Source organism: Sciurus vulgaris, assembly GCF_902686455.1.
Source record: "Sciurus vulgaris genome assembly, chromosome: 11".
Lineage (NCBI taxonomy): Eukaryota > Metazoa > Chordata > Mammalia > Rodentia > Sciuridae > Sciurus > Sciurus vulgaris.
This window is the reverse complement of record NC_136472.1, coordinates 52,732,142-52,749,746: the sequence shown is the minus strand read 5'-3', so window position 1 is coordinate 52,749,746 and position 17,605 is coordinate 52,732,142. Positions and strand designations below refer to the sequence as shown.

The 17,605-nt window shown below is 44.8% G+C and overlaps 1 protein-coding gene across 1 annotated transcript in view; it reads left to right on the top strand.

Annotated features, from left to right (window-relative positions):
* The window catches only part of NAV2 (neuron navigator 2), a 693,848-nt gene that overhangs the window by 38,179 nt on the left and 638,064 nt on the right, over positions 1-17,605 (top strand). The window lies entirely within an intron of this gene.

Genomic DNA, 17,605 nt, shown 5'->3' with positions numbered 1-17,605 from the left:
GAGAATTCTGTGGGTTTCCAAGGGGCCGCCTCCTGCACTGGGATCCCTATCTGCAGGAAGACTTTCAGAAAGGCAGCTGGGAAAGGCAGTGCCTTTTAATCTATGCTGAATGGAGCCGAGGGGGGAGGGCACAGTGTCGCTGGGAGTGGAATAATGTGCATGCGACACCACGTTCCCTGCGCACAATGGGACGGGAGGTGCACATGGGAGACAGCTTTGCTTATAGAATTCTTTTCTCCCTGCCTGTACTGAATGAGCGCCAGAATTGTCATCAGTGACCTTCGACAGCGGCACAGGGTGAGACAATTGTGCCGGCCGGCAAACCTTGATGAATTGAATGTGCGGGGGAGGCGAGCAGCGTCTGCTGTTCATGGAGCAGCTACTCCGGCCAGATGCCAGGCGTTGCTTTCCATAAATGACTTCACTCCATCACAACAACAGCCCTGCGGGTCATATTCTCTCCCCAACTTTATGGAGGAGGAAACTGGCCCGAAGAAGGCTAACAACTTCAAAGCACTTTACACAATGCCTGGCACAGTAGCAGCTAAAACTTAGATAAGGTTTGCTCTAATTCACACGTGGTTCTAAGTGCATTTAAAGGCACAACACACTTAATCCTTACCAACACTCTGATACAGGTTCCATTCTTAGCTCTATTTTATGGATGAAGAAATTAAAGCCCAGAGAGGTTCAATTGCTTGCCCAAGGTCACACAGCTAACCAGCGACTGCTAGAAACTGAACCTAGTAGTCTGACTCCAAAATTTGAGTGCTTAACTACTTACTATACCCTTACATAGAGAGAGGCACTCAATCACTGTTAACTGCCATTACTGTTTCCATCCCCAAAGATACACAGTTATGAGATCAGAGCTAAGACTGAATAGCAGATGTGGACTTCACTGTATCTGTACTAAATCTCCATAATAGATTTTTCTAGATAACTGAGGGTTGGGAAAACAAACAAATAAACTCATTTTCTTCAACCCTGTGACAGACAGGGCTATAGTATACTCATATCTCTGCTCTCTCCTTCCTGGACTCAGCCACATCACACAGCCAGCTAAGTGTGGCCACATTTGTGAATTTTAGCCAGTAGCACATGAGGAGAAGGGATGTGTACTATCCAGGCTGGGTTATCTCCAGCAGTGAGAGGTAATGCAGACAGAGACAGAGCACCTCTTAAAGGTTTGGGCTGCATATTTGTTCTACAAATGTGCAAATGTAAACCTTTTGTCCCATTTTTCTTCCTTTTTTTTTTTTTTTTTGGTAGTGCTGCAGATGGAACCCAGGGTCTCATGCATGCTCAGCAAGTGTTCTGCCACTGAGCCACATCCCCATCCCAGTTTGTCCTTTTAATGCAACAGTATTTGTGCAAACTGTCTAACCTAACTTTTGCATTCCTCGTGACCCAGCAGTTCCACCTCCAGAAGTTTATTAGAAGAAAATAATCTTGGATGCTCAAAGATTCAGTTATTAGAACGTTTGTCCTAGGGTTGCACATAAGTGAAAAACTGGAAACAAGCTAGAAGTTCAGCAATAGGAGATTGGTTAAATAAACCATGGTGCAGCTATTGAGTTGAGAGCTATTTGACCATTAAACATTAGGTAATAGAACCCAGTGCAATGACTTGGAAAAATTGTCACAGTTAAAGAAAAGTAGGAGAAACAGATTGCAAATCAGCATGCCTCTCACGAGCCCATTTTAAAAAGCTAAAACATATATGCAGAAGAAAAAGATTGAGTAGACATACCCTAAAATATTAAACTGCTTATTTCTTGGAAGTGGGGTTTATGAGTTATCTTTCTTCTTTGCTTATCTGTATTTTCCAATTTTTCTATAGTAAACAGGCATTACTTTGGCAAAAAAAGTGAACTAAGTTCTAAAAAACTGTTTTGGCCTTGCCTGCATTCGTTGTGACATTGAACATATTTTATCACCTTTCTTGGTGTTGACTCAGGACAGTGTGAGAGATGAAGACAAATGTGAGCAACACAGAGTATCTATGGAAATGTCTAGTACAAGGTTGGTTGCTGTCCCTTGTGGTTCCATTGGGTGCTAGTTGTTGGATGCTTAGGAACAATATTTTTGTTTTTGTTTTTGTTTTTGCAGTGCTGGGAATTTGAACCCAGGGCCTTGTGCTTGCAAGGCAAGCACTCTACCAAATGAGCTATACCCGCAGCCCTGTTGGATGCTTAGTGTGCTTATTGTTTTCATGGATTTGTGCACACCTGGCCCTCTGCTGCTTTCAGGGTAGATCCTGTGCTTGATGGGGCCATGTGTCCCATGACTCTCTCCAGGTGCCTAGTGATTGTGAACTTCTCTGGACAGACAGCAAATCACAAGATGAAAACTGGAAACTCTGTCTTAACATAATAAGGAATCTCATGCTGAAATGTTTGGAGGAGCAGCCCTCTCAGAAAACTTAGACCATGGACTTTCTTACCGCGGAGCTGGGGTCCTATGGATGCACATGACTTTGTCTCCAAGCTTGTCAAAATTGTGCTTTTGCAAGAATAAGTCAACCACAATCTGGAGTAAAATTTTCACAATACATACCCCTGACAAAGGAGCCATGTCCACAATAAATAGAGGTTTCCTAAAAATTCACAATTAAAAGATGACTCAATAAAAAATTGGTGAAAGACTTGAACAAGAACTTTGTAAAAGAGGATAGTAGAATGGACAATGGACAAATAAAAAGGAGTTCTACATCATTAGTAATCAAGAAAATGCAATTTGAACCCACAGTGCCATCCATCTCATTCAACTAGAACAGCTAAAATAAAAAGTCTGATAGTTCCCAAGCTTGGTTATGATGAAGAGCAACTAGGATCTCACTTCAGGGATATTGGGAAATAATTTCAATGTCTGTTCATGTTAAATTCTGTTAAAATTGTTTGATTTATATGATAAAGTAGTTTCAGGATAAAAATGTTTATTCATTCATACACTTATCCAACAATTACATACTTAGAGTTCATGGTGGGTAAACATAGTGAATTCCTTTGAGGAACATACAGTTTGCAAAATTAAGCTTTGTTAAATCAGCTCCTTATAGTTCGTGTTATTTATAATATTTTCTTAATTCTTAGATACATGCATTATCTTACAACAAATTTTAAAATAAGTATGATAACTTAAAAAAAATTTTGCATCAAAATGGAGGTCTTGAGATGCCTGTGTCTGTCTGTCTCTTTTCTGAGACCTGGCTTCTCAGGAGAGATGATTTTTAATGTCTTGCTTTACAAGACAAATTTACATTTAAGTTCTTTGAAAAGAAATCAGAGTGATGGTCATGGTATTAATAATGATCTTGGCATATCTGTTGAAATTGTTTTTTTCTTAATCTCTATTTGAAATAGTTGAATTTTGACTGTGATACAAAAATATATTAAATAATCGTAGTCTTTAAATTATAAGTTGTTGTGACTTTGCTCATTTACCTAAAAACTTAAATGCAAGAGAAAGATAAATTCATTTAATGCATATTTTTTGTGCCCAGCATCGATCCTCTCCTGTGGGTCTCTGATGTGAGAAATTGATACCATTTTATAATGAGAAGAGTGGTGGGTTTGAAGTTAGGGAACTAGGATCTTTTAATGTCCTAAGCAAGTGGTTCTGAGCAACACTTACATTTTTTGAGCTTCTCCTGAGTGGGATAGATATAATAATAACTATCTTCTGTGGTTGGTTTAAATGGATCATATTTTTTAAAAAGGCTTGCATGTTATAGGTGCTCAGTGAGGGCCTACTGAATCTGAATCTCAGTGAATACATAGGAGGTGCTTGAATAGATTCTCAGAGACATCAGGAGACCCCAGGGGGTGGGGCTGCATTATCAAGTTCAAGTTTGGACTGACACAGCCTTTGGAGTAACTTCCATCCAAAGATTTTTCAGCAGTTTTCATTGAGCGCACCAGGAAATGTGTTGATAACTTTGACCTTGGTTTGATAGACAGAAAACATGATTTGGCCAAACTAAGGTGAATTTTTGAAACAAGCCCCACACTACTCTCTCCAAGACTCAAAGAGGTGGGAGGGGAAAAAATGAGGGCATCAGAAATAATTTAATAGTTTCCTAGGAAAGAATCAAGCATGAGAGGGGCTGAGATTGTGAACATAGGGAAAGGGCAGGTGGGTGGAGTTCACTCACCCAGAGGCAGGACAGTGAGGGGTTTTCATTTGGGTGAAATGTAGGAAAGGTACGTGAGGGGAGTCAGGGGCTGTTTCCCAGGACTACACAGGTGGTTGCTGCCTGATCCAGGAAGGGAACTCCCACTTCATCCCCAAATATCCTGTTGTGTCCTGGTTCAGGATTTTCTTCAATGACCTCTCTGCCTTACCTTCTGAGCATGTGCAGTAAAGCACCCACACACTCTGCATACATACATACAAGTGGGCAAGCCCCTTCTTGGAGAAGAAACCGTTCATCAGCTCACATTTTAACCTGAAGTCTTCCTGATCCTGTCTGATGGTTTTTAGCCTTTGTGGTGCAGGTAGCCAGGTGTCCTGGGTGTGTTGGGGCAGGAGGGTATAGCAGTAGGGAAACTGCAACTGAGACAGAGGGTGCCCGCTGGCTTCCCAAGTGGAGATTTCCAGGCCGGGGGAGCACCACATGGCATAAAGAAAGAGCTGGTCAGGGCTGAAGGGCAGTTGGAGGAGGAGGCCCAGAGGAGTGTGGTGTTGAAGAAATTGCCTTGGCTCACACGGCAGGAATTGTGGCTATGGAGAAGCCACTGAGCCCCACAAATCTTTTCCTCCATGACACATTTTCTTTCCCTTCCCGACTTTGCCAACCAAGTGGAACAGAAAAGTATTTTCTTCCTCAAGCCAAGAGACAGAGGGATCAGTAGTTAGTGGGTGTTGGGGGAGACTATCTGGTTGCAGAAAGTGCTCAGGCAGGTCCAGGAAGGGGCAGTGGAATTAAGCCTCAGAGGACTTAACTTAGGGCATCCCTGGGACTATGAGGAGAAGACAGGGGCCTTTTTAGTCAGTGAAGAGGGTTGAACTTGGTTCAGTGCAACAACCGTGAAGACATTTATTTTCTCCAAATCTTTCTCTTTGCCGTAATTTGATTTAAATAGAGTTCTTTAATTTTCAAGCCTAATTTAAGAGGTCCATTTAAAGAAAAAAAGCTCAGTGGAGAGGAAAAATCTGCAAACATTTAGTTCTCTCGGATGAACTCTAGGTATTAGGGTTTCTAGTCGCTTTCTTCCTTGTGCCTCTGCACTCCAAGTGCAGACCACCAGCAACAGTGTTGGGGGAGCTTGTTGGAAATGCAGAATCTCAGCCTCCTGCCCCGGACCTCCTGAGTGAGACACTGCATGTGGGCAAGTTCCTCAGGTGATGTGGATGCACACAAGGGGGCAAGCCCTGCTTCCTAGGAAGTGAAAGTTTGAAAACCCCGAGCTAGAAACACCAGACTTTGGGATGGAAGGAAAAGGGTTAAGAGATTTTAGAAGTAATGTTAAATCTTGCCATGATTTAGAATAGGAATCAGCAGATAATAAACAGCATGCTGGTGTTTCTCAAAGTAATGGACATTTGTGACTCTCCTTGCAAGCTCCTTGCTCAATCCTGAGAAAAGCGTGAGTTTCTCCATAGGCTCCAAACCCAGAGAAGCCAGTTGTGCAGAGGATGTGTTGAGTCTGGCTTCCTCGTGGTTGAGCTTCTTTGGGGCTGAAAGCTTTCCTGTTGATACTTTCTCATTCTGAAGTTTATACTTGCTAGTTATTAAAAACACCCAAGTAATACATAGTCCATCTGAGGATCTGTTTTTTTCTTAACTTCCTGCAATATAATCTTCACAGAAAGATCTAGCTGTATGATGAGAAGATTTTTTGTGACTGGAAGTCTGAGGGGCCACGGGTGGCAGGAGTGGATTTTGGTGGACTTGGAGAATAACACTTGACCTCTAAAGACTGTTATGAAGTGAACGTTAGTAGTGTGGGCTCTCTGGGAAAAATGCTGTCTGGGAAATCTTGTCATCCTATCAAACGTATCATCCCTAAAGTCCATAATAGCTGTGGCTTATCAAACACCTATTGTGTGCTATAGACATTCCACACATTATCTAAAATCCCCATAGCAAGCACAAGTCAGGTGGCATTATCCTCATTTACAGGTGAGAAAGCTCAAGTTCAGATAGGCTCAGTACCTATGCAAGGCTGCAGTGCTGGGATTGGAATCTAGGTCCTTTTATGCCCAGAGGTTATGCTTCCTCTGCTCTTCCCTAAATTGCCTGCTGTGAGCTGGGCTTATTTTTGGTTTAACATTCTGGGTTGCTGCCATGAGACCCGATGGCTTGCTTTCTCAGTCTGTGCTTTGTGATCCAGCTCATTGCCGTCCCCCTGTCAACTCATTTCCCTCAATTGATGGAAGTGAATCTCATAAACGTGTTCATCTGTGAACAAGGAAAGGGAGAACACTGGCTGGCCTGCTGTCCATCCTGTCTGGTAGCAGTCATTCTGCCAGCTGGTCAATGCGATCAACATTTGATAAATAGCTATGAGGCGCACAAGGTGGGGATCCAAGCCCCAGAGATGTAGAAGTTATTAAGATGGGACCTTTAGTGCTGGGGAACTGGGGAAATGGACATAGGCACCACTCGCTTGCACACGCCAAGTTCCTTGTGGGGGCCCATGGTGCTTTCACAGCATACCTTGCCTTCCAGAGTCTGCTACTATGTATCAGAAAGGGCACATAATTTAGATTCAAATTCTTGTTCTCCCACCCACCAGATATTTGAGGCCAAGTACATCTTTTTTCTATCCAGGTATCAGGATCCTCATCTGAAGCAAGTAGGTCAACGACAGCCATCTCCCAGAACTGCCACCAGGGTTAAATGCTATAGTGTGCATACGCCTATGCAATGTGTGGCACATAGTCAGTGCGTGTGTGTGTGTGTGTGTGTGCACGCGTGGTACTGGGGATTGATCCCAGGGGAGCTTTACCACTCACCTACATCCCCAGTCCTTTGTAAATTTTATTTTAAGATAGGGTCTCCCTACGTTGCTGAAGCTGGCCTTGAATTTGGGATCCTCTCGCCTCAGCCTCCTGAGTCACTGGGATTACAGGTGTGCACCACCACACCCAGCTAGGAGGTGCTCTAAGAAGGTTATGGCAATTTATAGTTTTCAGTTTGCTGCTCCTGACATCTCATCTGTGTTTCTGTCGTGTGGAGAGGTTGTCCCAGGCCTTCTGAACTTTTCTGAATCCTCCTGCCTAACCAGAAGTGTTAAGCTCTGGGCAGCCAGGGCCTGGGCTGGTTCCTGCACCATCTCAACTGTGAGCTGGTCAACCAGAAAACTGTGGCTGAGGGTGAGAGGTGGAACATTTCTGCATTCTGTTCAATGGGCCAGGCTGCTCTGTGACCCCGTCTATGTGATATTTTTGTCCTTTGGATAGATGTAATTTGCATCATTTGTACAAATATCCCAGGAAGAAACTGTTTTTACAGGCTCAAAAATCTGTGGAAAGGTTTACCTGCGACTCGATTAAATGATAATCTGGCGCTCCCTGCCCATTCCCAGGTCCTCCCCTGGGTTTATCGTGGGCATGACGGAGTGGGTTCCAGTGGCCTGGTGCTGTGATGACTCTGCTCTGCCTTCCTGTACTCCTTTTCTTTCCCTCTTTCCATAGCCTTTCATGATGTCCAGCCCTGGGACCACAGTTTTCTGTCTCTTTGAGCTTCCAGAATCAAGAACTCACCTTACCCTTGCCTCCATTTCTGATCTTCCTTGGAAAACTGCCTAAATGTGCTTCCTTGCCTGAAAAATAATAGTCAATATGAATTCAGTCCTTTTGCAAACATGCATTGAGCTCCAACTGTGTGCGAACCCTGGGGATTCAGGGCAATCCAGGATGAACAAGATAGACAAAGCCTATGCATAGAAGCAATAACCAAGTAAAAGGAAGAAGAAATAAATTATAAAGTTTCAGTTGGGGCCAAGAAGGAAAGAATAAACCAAGAGGTCAGGGAAGAGGGAGAATGTGTCATAACTCGGGGCTAATGAGCAAACCTGCGATGAGGAACCTAAAGGAGGGGAGGGAAAGGTGGAGAAGTGGTCTGGGAAGGCTTCTCTAGGGACTTGACCTTAGAGCAGATCCTGCATGCTGAGAAGGAGTTGAGAGATCTAGAAAGAGCAAACGGTGCATGAGGCCCTGAGGTGGGAAAGAGCTTAGTGAGCTTTAGAAATAGCTGCCGTTTATCGTGTGATAACTACGTGCTGGGCACTGTGTGTCATTCATAAATGCAAAGTTTTAGTTGATCTTGAGAGGTGATCTTCCAAGTACTCAGGGTACTTCAGGGTCATTCCATCTTAAGAATGAAGAGGCTGAGAGGCAAAGGGCTAAGTCTCTGGCTTGTCCCCCTGCCCTTCCCTCAGCACTGAGTTGGTTCCTTCTTAATGTTTCACCTCTGTTCCTTCCCAACTGCCATTTCACCTAATCCCAAAGCCCTCAGCCCAGGTTATCATCCTCACGTGTGACTCCATTCCTAGCCTGAGTTAAATCCTCAGTGAGCCTGGACCCTCTGAATTTCAAGGAAGGTCAGGCATTCAAAAAACTTTATGCATGAAATTAATGAGCTCTTGCACTTCAGGAGGATAGCGGGTGGAGCAGGGCATTTGCTGTCCATGTGTGCCTGTAAGTAGCAGGAACAGTGGGGTATGATTTTGAACTTGGGTGTTGATAATGGCATCACAGTCAGAAAGTAATAGGTATTTTATCACCTATTGGTGTGCAGGCTAGGGATGGGGTCTTGGGGGAGGGGAAGGAGCTGGTGGAGAGGGAGATTTTCTGTATCTTGTAACAGACCTTGAAGTTAAATCACAACTGTGATTTTTAAAGTTTTATTCTTCCTCTGCACTTCTAGAATAACAAGTGATGGCTTCTCAGCATAGTGCCGTGCACATAGAATATGATAATGTTAGTTCTTCCCGCATGTTCCCACCCCAGCAGCTCAGCCCACGGAGGTTAACAAGGTCTCCTGGCTATGTATTTATTTTAATGTTGTTTTCCTTGAGAAAATAATACTTGAATAAGGCTAAAAAGTAATGAGTGTAAATCATAGTAAAGGAGGAAATACATGAAACTCTTGACAAGAATGCAAGAGAATGGAGACTTAGAATAAGTGTTTTCTAGTAACCAAGGATTAACCAGACTAAATGTGTTTAAACCTTTGATTCCGTGATGTGGAATCAGGCTGAGAAGGCAGTGTGGGATGGTGGTCATGGGTTTAGCTTTGCTGGTTGGATTTGGGTCCTGATTGTGCAAATTGTAAGTTATGTGAGACAAACCACTTAATCTCTCTTGGCCTCAATTTTCTTATCTGCAAAATGGAAACCACAATAGTTTGTTCTAGAAATCTATTGCTGCATAACAAACTGCCCCCACACAATAACTTAAAGCTATGACAGCATTTATCTTAGGAACCTATAATTCAAGCAGGGTGCAGCAGGGGTAGATTTTTTGTTTGTTTGGTTTTTGTTGTTTTTTGCTTCGTTCAGCACCTGGCTGGAGTGACTGGAAGCTGGAAACATCTGAAGATTTACTCACTCCCTCTCTGGGTGTCCATGCTGGTATCAGCTATTAGTTAGTGATCAGCTAGGGATCTGGCTGGGCCACTGTGGCTTCTCCCTGCATCCTGGGCTTCCTCACAATGTGGGAGCTTGATCCAAGAATGATCATCCAGGGTAGGGACAGGAAGAACATGCATTGTTTCTGATGACCAAGCCGCAAAAGTCACTCTACATCACCTCTGCTACCTAGATCCATATAAAGGAGAGGGAAATTAGGCTCCACCTTTCAATGGGAGGAGAGGTAAATAATTTTCAGCCTTGCTTAAAACCACTATACAGTTCTTACCTTGCCAGGATTGCACTGAGGATCAAGTGTGATCTTGCACTTAAAACCAGGCATCATGCCCAGCACAAATGTATAACAAGGACAACCTTAGGAAGTGTGTCAGATTCTAGTTTGCAATTGAAGGGTCCAAGGCTCTGAGAGGTCATGTGGCTTGCTCAGATTCCCATGAATTCCAGGCAAGGATTTGAAAGTTGCTTTGGGGCCTCCCCATGGCTACTCCAGAGGCTAGCACATAGTCCTGAGGTCACTTATAGTTGTCAGCACACTACCCTGTGTGAAATACACTGTCCCACACATTATAGGAAAAGGGTGTGGACTGGGTGGATGATCTAACCTCCACAGCCAAAAGTTTCCCCTGTCCCAGGGTGTCTAACCCTTTCTGCACTTTGAAAAGGGATTGATTATATGGGAACTGTTCTATTTTGTGTGTTTTCTTCATTGAAGTTTAATTTTTTATTGATACATAAAAACGTAAAAGGTATACATATTAATGGGATGATATGTGATGTTTCAATACATGTATACATTGTGTAATGTTTAAATAAGGGTAAGCATATCCATGTTCTCAAACATTTATCATTTCTTCATGGTGAAAATTTTAAAGCTCCTTTCTTTTAACTTTTTGATGTGTACAGTTCATTATTGCTATTTATAGTCACGCTCCTGTGCAAGAGTCCACCAGAGCTTCTTGCTCCTAACTGTCACTTAGTATCCATGGATCACCCCCAGCCCTCCTTCCCTCCCTGGGACTGCGACATTTCTCTTTGCTCTGTACACCCCACTGGAGGGGCATGCCACAGGAAGACCGAGAGGTTTGTTCTTCTGAGGTCATTGTCCAGAAGGCTGCAAATAGCCTGTCTGTCATATTCCCCTTCCAAGCCCAGTCCCCCTTGTATCTTTGGAGGCCTCTAAAATTCCCCTGCTTGTCCCAGACACTTCTGTCCTCCACTGCAGCTGTTGACTAAATTGGGTTGATCTGCAGCTTTACAACATATCCATCCATTCCTTCCACTGTGCTCCACTGATTTAGAGGGAAGGTACAGATCCCTTTGTCTGTTTACAGAGCTTATAAAATATGAGCTATCTCTGTGGTATGAAATTATATGTGTGTCAATAAAATATAGAAAAAATCTGACAAAATGTGTTTTAATTTTGCAATAGGAATCATATCAGCTGTCACATTAAAATTTATTCCTCCTCCTTGAAATGAGAAGTACCTTTTGTACACAAAAATCTGAGGAAGAAGACAATGTAATTGGACCATGCCTCCAGGCTTATTAATCTGGATTTTCTTCCTTTCTCTTTCCCTTTCGCGCCTGGTTCTTTCTTTCCCTGTAGCGCTTTGCTTGCTTTAAATTTAAAATGAACTGCTTCTAGAACCTTTTTGCTTCATATTATTACTTCTGTTTTAAAAAGAGAATTTATAATTTCAAAATATTTTTCCACTTCAGTCTCATGTTTCAAAGTCTTCTCTCAGGTGCTCCTCTTTCCATTTGGACTGGGGACTGGACTGTTTTCAGAGGCAGCAACAGATGAAACTCTGCTTTCTTAGGGAGAGGGAATGGAGCAGGAGGCCAGGGGACCCACCCTGGGTCTCTTCTGAAGGTGACACTCCCCACCAGCCAGTATGACCACTGACTACCACGGCCAGGAGGGCATTCCGTCCCCTTCGCCATCTGGGTGCTCTGGCAATGGTGCCTCATGATTTACTGTTTGGGGGTTACTCTGGGCACTGGCACTTTCTATTTTGCTTTAAAGTGTAGAGAATGCTTTTATAGTGGGAAAGGAAACCTTCGATTTAAAAAGAAAACCATGCCGCTAAAGAATTACTGTTTGGAATGACTGCTTCTGGGGCTCCTGGACATTCATTCATTCTTTATTCCTTTCTTCTGTATCTTCTGGTACCTACTCTGTCTCAAGCACTAGGCTGGCCTCTGTAGCTTGGCTCCTTACCTCTCAGAGCTTAAGCCTTGTGCCAGCAATAATAATATTCATAGGGGCTCACAGTTATGGAACAACCAAGCAGAGACCTGGTGGCATTGGAGGGGAGATGTCTCTTGCCTGCTGCAAACTTCAGGCAGAGTAGGATTTAATGAGTGAAAGGGAGAGAGGAGCATTCCCAGCAGAGGGAACAGCACAGGCAAAAGCCCAGCATTGGGAGGAGAGGTGTCCTGTGGGACTAAAGGGCTCACTGTGGCTATAATTGAACCCTTGCTGGGAGGTAGGACAGGTGGCAGATACCACACCACCCAGAGCTTAGATAAAAGTGTGTGTGTGTACACGCACATATGCATGTGTGTGTGTGTGTGTGTGTGTGTGTGTGTGTGTGTGTGTGTGTTTTGAGCCATCCTTAACTCTGAAGGCCAAAATGCAGGAAACCACCAAATTGCTAAGCCCTGCTTGCTAGAGGTATGCCTGTCTTAATCTGTGAAATGGAAAAGCAGCAGAAGCTGGTTCTAATGAAATTCTGGGTGTGGACATGGTTGTATCTTAGGTTTCATACAGTGTCTTAAAGTCTTTAGCTGCTGTACCTTGCGATCAATAAGGAAGAGTGAAGCTGTGTTTCCATGGACACCCAGTGAGCATGTACCTGCCTGCATGTCTGTGCACACCCAAGTCCAGGTCTGCCCCTGAGTGGGCACGTGTGGGCCACACATGCAGGAGCATGCCTGCACATAGGTATGCAGGCCTTCATGGGGGTCGAGGAAGCCCAGACAGGCCCACACCTCAGCTACCTTGGACAGCACTCATCCCTCCATCCCCTTTATTCATTCAGTGTGGTTTGGTATGTGGTTTTTGAGGGCCTCCTCTGTGCAGGGAGCTGTGGATACAGAGAGGAGTCTTGCTTCTGACAAAACCACTCCCAGGAGAGTTGGGTCTGTGGTGAACACCCAGGCATGGCTGTCTTAGTTCATTTTCTGTTGCTGTAACTGAATACCACAATAACTTATAAAGATACTTATTTCTTACAGTCCTGTTGGGAAGTCTAAGGTTGAGGGTTGCATGTGGTGAGGGCCTTCATGCTGGTGGGGACTCTGTAGTCATAGAATCTCAAGGTAATGCAGGGCAACTTGTGGTGAAACAGCATGTCCTAGCTCTGGTCTCTGCTCCTCTCCTTCTAAACCACAGTCCCAAAAGATTAGGGCCCCAGTCTTATACGTCAGTTGCTTCCCAAATGTCTTACCTCCAAATACCATGGTCAGATTGAATTTCCACTCTCTTAGGGGATTTAGCTCGTTTGTTTGTTTGTTTGTTTCTTTCTTTCTCTCTCTTTTCTTTCTCTTTCTCTCTTTCTTTCTTGGAATTGAACTGAACCAGGGGTACTTTACCACTGAACCATATCCCCAGCCCTTTTGTTATTTTTTTTAATTTTGAGACAAGGTCTCACTAAGTTGTTTAGGGCCTCAGTTGCTGAGGCTGACCTTGAACTTGCCATCCTCCTGCCTCAGCTTCCTGAATTTCTGGGATTACAGGGCATATACCACCACACCTGGCAGGATTAAACTTCAGTGTGAATTTTGGTGAGGATGTTCAAGGCACAGCAAGGGTCAAGGTGACTGCTCTGCAGCTGCCTCTAGTTCCACCTTTGCTCAGAGCCAGGTGTGCCTTCACATGGCCTGTCCCAAGAGGCACTGTCTTTGCAGAAGTAAGGTACACCACTGACTTGCTGGGCAGGTGACTGACATCTCCCATCCCTGTGGTCAGGGCAGATGGAACCCTCAGGGAGGAAAAGGGCCAACCTCTGAGCCATGGCTGGTTTCTGATTGTCATTTGAAGGCAATCCTAACATACCAATTACCCTGGCAGTTATTTTAGTCTCTGTCCTTGGTGCTGGTTCTCTTCTGCCTCTCTTCCTTATGGCCCCTGTTCCTTTTCCGGCCCCTCGTCAGCCCTTCACCCCTTGATACTCCTGTGACAGATTGAATCTCATTTCCAACTACATCCAGCCCTGCAGGACCCCACAAGGTATAATCCAGAAGGGGAGGTTTTATGTTAGCCTAAGGCAGGAATCATGAGTTTCCTCATCTGTGTGATGGGTTAGTAATGCCTACCTCCTGGGATTTCATGATTAGCTGGGATAATGCACGCTAAGTTCCTGGAGTCCTGCCTGGGTTGTTTCTAAGAAATGATAATGGTTATTGTGAGAAACCAATCTCAGCAGTTGGAAGTACAGGGGAGCGAGGGTATCCTTGTCAGAACAGCATCTGGTGTTTTTAAGCACCTACCCATACCACTAACATTCAAGCGCTTTATATATGCTGAGGAGTTGGGCAGAGAAGTTGTCTATGCTTTTATTCAAGGCCACTGAGTGAGGGAGTGCCCAAAAGTATTCACATCCATATAGTGGAGGCACGTGAGATGTAGGAGACCTAGACTTGCCCCTGAATTAGGTCAGTATATAATGTATTACCAGTTTACCACCTATAGGGTACATTTCCTATGAAGAAATACCACATTATTCAGACCATCTAGCCATGTCCTGCTGTCATCCAGGATCACTTTGGCTACACGGTGGGATCCAGGAGTCTGCTCTCCTTCCGCTCTCATCTCACCTGGTGAGGAGGTCTCCACTCATGCTGGCTGGTCCTCAGTCTGCTCTCTGCAGTGTGTTCCCTGGTTATCCTTGACAGGGAGGGCAGTCTGATTCATGTGAGGTTAATGGGTGACCTGGGGGCTCCATTACTTGTTGGGATCATTCTCCTCCTGGAGGTGCACATCAAGACTGAGTGACCACTTGCTGGGTTGTTGTAGAGAGGAGTCCATTCTCAGGGAAGGGTGTGTGTGTGTGTGTGTGTGTGTGTGTGTGTGTGTGTGTGTATGTGTGTGTGTGTGTGTGTTTTGGGAATACTGTGTGTTTTCTGCCTCCAGAAACAGGGCTGTAAATTCCTAACCCCTCACATGCCTTACAGTGTAGGAGTGGTTACCACTGGTGTGTAAATATTTGTGGGTGGTAGGGTGGGGGAGTGCATCATCTCCACATTTTATTATTTTTGCATATATACTCGAATTTTTCACAATAAGCAAACATTGATTGTATAATGAAAAATAGCTAAAAATTGCACTTTGAATCAAAATTACCTCTGAACTATATGTCACAAAGGAAAGATCAGTTCAAGAGGTTTGGGGTCTAGCTGCAACCTTGCCACTTTTTTTGCCATATGACTGCACCAGGGCTATCTCCACTCTGAGCCTTAGTGTTCCCATCTGTAAAGTGGGAGAACTAAACTATACGTTAAGCCTAGTCCCATGCAGCTCTGATGCTCCATCTGGGCTGCACTGAAATATGAAAAAGGGAGAAAGGGCAACATCAGTGCCTCTGAAATGGGTTTATTAGTTAGTTTTTCAGCACTGTAGCCAAAATACCTGACAAGAACAACTTAGAGGAAGAAAGATTTATTTTGGCTCACAGTTCCAGAGGTTCAGTCCATGGTTGGCTGACTCCATGCTCTGGGGTTAAGGTGAGCCAGAACATTGTGGTGGAAGGACACAGTGGAGAAAAGCAGCTCACTTCTTGGCAGCCAGGTAGGAGAGAGAAATGGAGAGAGCAAGGAGGAGCTAGAAGTATATAGTCTCCAAGGGCTCTCCCTCAGTGACCCCCTCCTCCAGCCACGCCCCACCTGCCTACAGTTCCCACCCAGTACAGTAGTCCTTTCAAATTAGTAATCCATCAGGTGGGTTAATCCACTGGTCTCATTATCTAACTATTTTATCTCTCAATGTTCTTACATAACAAAGGAGATTTGGGGAGACATCTTACATCCAAACCATAACAATGGGTTTAGAGCTGGTAACTGCAAAGGGATGTGTGCATGTCCCGAGCTCCTTGGCAATGTCCTGTGCAAGAGTTGCCTGCAGCATCCCTGGTGCCCAGAAGCTCCTCAATGCCTAGAGGGCTGTTCTGGGAGAAGCAGGCCTAGGAGATGGCACTGCTGGCTTCCCCTGCCATCAGCCTGACCTAGTCCCTTTAAACATGACTGGCTTTCCGGGGAACCATGCTTCTTCCACAAGGTGCCCTGGCAAGGCCTGCTGGTCCTACTTAACACCCTCCGCAGAGCTTTCTCTGCATGTCATTAACCCCTCTTCTCTCTTATCCCTGAGCTTCTAATCCCTGTCTCCATCTTCCATCCTTCAGGGTGTCCTTCATAGCTTACTTTTACTCAGTTTTGCTTCTGATTCTTCATTCTTACCTAGAGCTTGAGTTCCGACTAGACCTGCAGTCTGGGATCGAGGGTATACTGCTAGTTGCAGTTATGTGAAATTCCCCCTTCTGAGTGGCAGGCCACCCCCTCTGAGGAATTGGGCCCCCTGACCCCATAAGCATGCTCCTAGTTGGTGGGTAAACAGCACTTTTGGATGCAACCTCAGTCCCTGGCAAACACCTTTCTTGAACTCTGGGTCACTATTGCTTAAGTTGCAGCTGGATGCTGGCTTCAGAGCACATTGATTTTTCCCAGGACTTTAATAACCCAGGGCTTCAGTTTGCCTATTGGCTCTTTTGTAATGTATCAACCTCATAAAATGGTCACTTTTGGTTAAAAGATCTTATTACTGCAAAAAGAGATGTTGAATCACACTTTCAAGGTCGCTGGAGAAATGTGATCTTTGAGACTCCTTGGCCCTGTTCCAGGGCACAGGGAAGTGGATATTAAGAAGATAAATTAGAAGTCAAAACACAGTTCTGTTTTCCCCTGTGTTTTAGGCTGAGTGTCTGTGATGAATTTTGAAAGATAAAAAAATCAGAACTCCCTCTCCCCATGAGGCACCCCCTGCCACCTTCAAAAGTCAGGTTCCAACCTGGAAAGACAGTCAGCAGACTGTTATTTCAGCTCTGACATTACCAGAATGGTAATGTCCCTGGCAGTAATACAGTTACTTCCTTCTCTCTTGCATGTTTCTGAGGTTTGATACCCTTCATTTCAGGTCTTTCGCAATTTGATATGGCTCAGCAAATCCTCATTGATGGGCTTGCTCTGGGCAGGTCAAGTGTAGTGGACACAGAGGAACACAACAAGGCTCCTGCCCTCAGAGCCCATAGCCTCCAGTATGAGGGAGGTGGGCAGATATGCCTGGAGCCCCCCAGTGTTCTCCATGTGCTGCAGAGATAGCAGCTCTCTGCTAGGCACTTTATGTGCATAACTAATTCATCCATCCTAAACTATAGGTGCTGCATTCAAGATTGCATTGATGATGAGGAAACTGAGGCTTAGGGAGGTTAAAATGCCCACATCTGAGACTGGAACCAGATCTTCTTGGCTCCAAACTGAGCTAGCCCTGTACCACACATACAAGACTTCCTCTCCTGGCCCCAGAGATGCCCCAGGCCAGAAGTCAGAAGACAGAGAAGCATCTCCAGTTTGTATAGCCAGCCTCTGTGAAAGCCATTTCCATTTTAATAAGAGAAGAGTCTATGGTCCTCAGTAGCAGGTTCATGCTCTGAGTGACAGATTCCTGCATCCAGATGTAGAAGATCAGTCTGCACTGAGGCAGCTTTCTGAGGCCAGAACGGAGCAGGTGTCATCCTGTTACCTATGGGGTGTGTTTAGAGAAAGGCAGGTGCATGCTTGCAGGAGCCCAGTGGCAGCAGGGCGTTCAGGTAATGTCAGCATTCAGGGGATCAGGGATCACCTTTTCCCGTATATCCACCCTGCCTCACTTTCCTTTCTCTGTCTGCTAAACATGGAGACCAGCACCCACACACAGATGGGTCCCACAAACTGCCTTGTCTTGGTTGGCT